Raw genomic sequence first — 5,886 nt, 5'->3', positions numbered from 1 at the left:
ACCTCTCTTCTGCTCTGTAAGATCTCCTGGATTCTTTGAATCCCGGCTGGTAGTTAGTGCCAGCGTTTGGCGGCTTGTACTGAGAAAGTGGTACCTCCTTTGGATTTATTATAATAAAGTGGCATGATGATCTGCGGTGCAACAAACACACAAAAAGTGATGGAAGGATGCTTGCAGTAAGTCTAATCATTGGCAGTCACCAAGGATGTGCCCATATGTGGGTGCCTTGCTTACTGTGCCTCTGGAACCAAGCTACACCAGACTGAAGAGCCCCAATCAGGGCAAAACAGGTCTTGGGTTGCTGTTCAGAGAGGACCTGGCCCGGCAGTTCAGTCTGGACTGTTCCTATTGGAATAGGGTCAAGACTGATTTGCATATGTCTGGGTCCAAACTGAGATGGCATAGTGGTCAAAAGAACAATGGGGTGGAATGCTACCCTGAGCAATTGCCAATGGTTAGACTTATTGCAAGCATCCTCCCATCACCTTTTGTGTGTCTGATCAGTGATGAAAGTCTGGAGCACATTGTCCTATTTTATTTGTATTTCTCGAATCTAACTTGTAGGGATAGTTGTGGCTTTCCTCAGAAGGCTCTGTGGATGAGGCAAAGTGCCTTGAATATTGCTCATCTAGCTATAGGTAGCCAGTAAAATGCTTACAGGACTGGGGTCATGCGTTCTGTGGGTTGAATTGTAGATAGAGCCTTGCAGCAGTGTTTGGTATTAATTGTAGTTGTCATATGATGGAGGGGATCACTGACATAATATTGAGGGACAAAATATAGAGTACTAAAAATATCGATGCCAAAATATCGACAGGCAAAATATCGAAGTCCTATGTACAAACAGGTAAGTACAAAAATATCGACTACAAAATATCGTTTAAAAATATGTACTTTGTAAAAATATCGAATTTATTAAAATTAATGTAAAATTAAAAAAATATTAACAATAAAGAACTAAAATATACTTAAAAATACTTAACCTTAAAATTATTAAATAATTAATTTAAGTTATAAAAAAAATATTTGTTAAAACATATATACATATTAACATAATATTATTTAAAAAATATACAATATTATTACCGTAGGATAGCGGGAGTGTTGAAATTACTATCCCCACTCCAATGAGTGCAACAGTAGGGAAAGCGTTGGATAGCGTAGCGGTAAAAATGACTATTCCCACTCCAGAGAGTGCAACAGTAGAGAAAGCGTTGGATAGCGTAGGGGTGAAAATTACTATTCCCACTCCAAAGAGTGCAACAGTAGGGAAAGCATTGGATAGCGTAGTGGGAAAAATTACTATTCCCACTCCAGTAGGTGCAACAGTAGGGAAAGAGTTCAATAGCTTAGGGGTAGAAATTACTATTCCCACTCCAGTGAGTGCAACAGTAGGGAAAGCGAAGGATAGCGTAGGGGTAAAAATTACTGTTCCCACTCCAGTGAGTGCAACAGTAGGGAAAGCGTTGAATAGCGTAGGGGTAAAAATTACTTTTCCCACTCCAGTGAGTGCAACAGTAGGGAAAGCGCTGGATAGCGTAGGGGTAAAAATTACTATTCCCACTCCAGTGAGTGCAACAGTAGGGAAAGCGCTGGATAGCGTAGGGGTAAAAATTACTATTCCCACTCCAGAGAGTGCAACAGTAGGGAAAGTAAATACTTCATATATCATTAAATATATATATATATATTAATATCTATAAAGAAATTAATTAAAAGTAATTACCAATTTAATATAATATAATAATTAATCAATTAAATTACAAATTAAAATTAATTATTACAATTAGTTACCTATTAATACAAATCAATTACAAATTAACCATTAATTAATTAAAGATTAATTAATAATTAATTCAAATTAAATACAAATAAATAAATTAAATTATTTAATTAATTATAATTAAATTACTTTCCACCCTATTCCCCTATAAACCCACAAGCCGCTACAGAAAATGAATAAGTAAAATTAACATAATTAGCAATTAATCAATTAAATAAAATTAATTAGCAATTAAAATGTAATTAATTACCCCAAAAAATAATTAACAATTAATTCAAAATAAATACCAATAAATAAATTTACATATTTAATTAATTATAAATAAATTACTTCCCACCCAATTCCCCTATAAACCCACAACCCGCTACAGAAAATAAATTAGTAAAATTAACATAATTATCAATTATTCAATTAATTAAAATTAATTGCCAATTAAAATGTAATTCATTACCAAATAGAAATGTATTAACAATTAATTAAAAATAAATACCAACAAATAAATGTACATATTTAATTAATTATAATTAAATTACTTCCCACCCTATTCCCCTATAAACCCACAACCCGCTACAGAATTAAATTACGCAAAAATTAAAAAACATAAAATTCATTAATTAAAATAAATTATAACATAAATACATACTTTTCACACATATAATAACATAAAAAAACTATAAAAATTCGATATTATTAAAAATTCGATAATTTTAATAACCTATATTATATACTTCGATATTTTGACTTTCTATATTTTTAAAATTCGATATTACATTACTTACCTTCAAAACGATATTTTTGATGACTATATTCTGTCCATTCGATATTTTGTCCATTCTATATTTTGAACTCAATTTTATGTCCATTCGATATTTTTTACTCAATATTTTGACTGTTTACCGATGGAGGTTAGGTGCCAAGGTATAGGATTTGATATAGCTGAGCTTGGAGATCATGAATGTGAGTATAGATTAGAACTTTTGCTGGTATCAAAGGTATGGGAAGATGCATTGCAGTGTTTTCAGTGTGCAGAAGGTGCTCTTTGTGACCTTGTTGACCATATGGTCTCAATGATAGGTCGGAATCCATAGTTACCACCAGGTTTCTGACTCCTCATGATGTAGTTGAAGAGCAATGAGTTCCTTGGGTCAAATGGTGGTAGGCTGGTGCTGGAACTGGTGCATTGTAGAAAGACTCAGATCGGATGGAGCAACACCTTGCCATGGCACTTGAACCAATGGAGTGCTTGAATTGCTCTCAGTCTGTGATATCACACAAAAACTAGTTACCTCTTGTCCTGACTGGTCACAGACTAGCATAGGTTTTAACAAAGTACTCGATGCATCATGCACCCCCTTCTCTAGCATCAACTAAGGGAGATTAACTGTCTCAGTGTTGTCAGCGGGAATACTTGTATTTGAAGACACAGTATTAGATGACACTATTGTTCGAAGTAACTGGGGACACCAGGGACATTGACTCCATACTGCTAGCTGGCGCATTGCCTCTGTGTGAGGATGTCTTTTCTCTTCGTACTGCAATCAGGCAGTAGCCCACATAGTACATACTTTGTTGACGGGTGAAGATGTGAGATTGGGGGTGCAGGTGATGGTACGCTGATAGCGCAGCGTGCCTTTTAGCTTTTTGATTGAGCGGCATGGTACCCGTAAATGGAGCACCTGGTCCCCTTAATTGCATCAGCTGTTTTTTATCCTCCTCACTGGCCCAGCAACTCAAATGATTTCACCTCGGGCATGGAATGTAGAGGATATAGGAAAGGGGAGGAGGCCTAAACAGGGACCCTCAACTGGGGAGGACAGGCTCACTGTGTCGGCTCCTAAATGCAGAATGTCTGCCTTACCTCAGCGAGGCGCCTGGTGGCTCTCCACCCCACTTCGGCCATGTTGCAATCCCTGCCGGCTCTGCTGTTGTTGATGACTTCAAGCCGACCGTTACTTAGTGGTGAAATTGTTGCCACTTACCACCACTTCAGGTCAGTGACGCTGGGGGCCCCGACAAATAGTTCTGGCAGCTGCGCCATCTCGCGAGGGGGAAGGACCGAGAGCATGTTAGTAGTGAGACATGTGTGCTGCTCCCTGGCTGCTTATAGAGCATATTGTTATGAATTTTTAAAGACCTCGATCATAAAAATCCATTGGAGAGTTCCAGAGATGCAGATTTTAGAACTTTTTATCCCGTTTAAATACTACCACAAACAAGCATTGGCAAACGTAAACTTTGAAACCTTTTGAAACATTTGAAAGAATAAGTGCGAGTACTCCTGCCTTACTTGTCTGACCACATCCAGCAGGCATATGGTCTAGGGGGTCAGAAGGGATACTTTGGACAGTTACCCGTCCACCAGAGCTTTTTTGAAGCAAGTTCCAAACTTTACAGGACAACCGCCATAGAAGTCAATGAAGTGGTCCTGATGCTGAGGGATGCAGGCAAAGATGCTCAAAAGGATGCTCAAGTTGTGGTGCGATTGACAGGGGTGTTTTAATGGTGGTTTCTCGAAACATGGGAAATGTGGGGGGACTTTGGCCATGGAAATCGGGATCCCTCGAGTCCTCTACATTGCAGCAGTCGAATAGCTGTTTCTGCACTCTGACCCCGCAGCGCCGCGGTCGGATGCAGTCTCTTTGGTGGGGGCTGATGTCCCTTGTAAGTGATTAATCTGCACTTGGACAGCACTACGGGGTCCACTAGACGTGGGTGAAGGTTTTGGCTAGTTCCGATTTGCCCTTTGTTGTGCCTGGCAAATGATAGCGGCAACACTTCTGCACTGGCTACCACTTTGTCTGTTTGGGCTCTTTCAACTCTTTTTGTTCTGGAACTGCTTCCAGGAGATCACCAACCTGATCCTCAGAGTCACTTGTCTTGGTGAAGCTGGTAAATCAACTTTTCAGGGGGTCAGGAGGCACAGTCCCAATCTCACTAGCCCCAAAGTGCAGCAGGTACCGTCCTTTCAATGGTGCAGCCTTTCTTTGCACTGTTTAAGCACAGCAGGGCAGCCCTCTCTTCTTCTCCAACATAAACTGAGGGGCAAGGTGCCAGGGGTGCCCTTCTTATTCCAGGAAAGTGCAATGAGGGGACCACACGGTCACTTGACAATGGGGTACTGAGTCCCCACCTCTCTAGTTATGAAGTGCCTGTGATATGTGACATCTGGGTATCCCAGAGTGCCCCATTCGTGTCCCCTTAAAGAAGGCACAACCCTTCCTCGGTCGTCGGGAGCAGAGTGGCCCACCCTATAGGTATCGCTACCAGTGGGCTACACGTCTTTGGAAAACCAGTTTGGGCACATGTTTCCCTTCCTTAGCTCTGTCTCCTAATTGTCTACAGGAACAAAAGGCATCCTGCTCAGGAAGTTGTCACAAGTGGCCTTTCAAAGGCAGCTTCACCTTTGAAGCCTGCCTTTTGGGCTAACTCCGTGAGTGGCCATACTGGAAGAGGAGGTGACACCTTGCCCTGTAGCAATCACCTTTGTTCCCAGGCCTGGGAGTCATTCGCACCTTTCCCCCAGTGGTCAGCTTTAAATCTGGCCTGGGCATCATGTCGGATTTAATGTCACAATTAATTTGATGCCTTAGTTGACTTTGTTAGGTGGTCCCTTTCAGAAGTTAGCTGGCTGTGTTAGCCAATGGCGCTCCTAACCTTTTGACAGCAAAACAACAATTTGGAAGTGTTGCTACTAAGACATATAGAAAATCACATGTCTTACTTAGTAATATACAGCTCCCTGCCATAGAACTCTATAGCATTACTTAGGGGAGACTTACATATATTACTTAAGGGAAGTGGTGGTTTTGCCATTAGGTGTAAAGGGAAAGTCGAACTGGCAGTGTCCCACACTGTCCTGTCAGCCTCCAGTGGCGGGCTGGGGTCCATTTAGCCTCTATCACATGCAAGGTGGCACAAACAGTGCTGCATTCCTTGGTGAACACTCTTTCTTACATGCCTTCGGTACCATATACTAGGGACTTCTAAGAAAATCAGTACTTGCCAATTGGATGTATTCAATTCAACGTAACTTGGTATAAGGTTGGCACACTGGCACTGGGGTCTGGTTAGCAGGCCTCAGTTTCCTCTCCGAGTTGAAAAGC

The sequence above is a fragment of the Lissotriton vulgaris genome, chromosome 6, assembly GCF_964263255.1.
Source record: "Lissotriton vulgaris chromosome 6, aLisVul1.2, whole genome shotgun sequence".
Lineage (NCBI taxonomy): Eukaryota > Metazoa > Chordata > Amphibia > Caudata > Salamandridae > Lissotriton > Lissotriton vulgaris.
The sequence above is the reverse complement of the archived record's forward strand: the minus strand, read 5'-3'. Positions refer to the sequence as shown.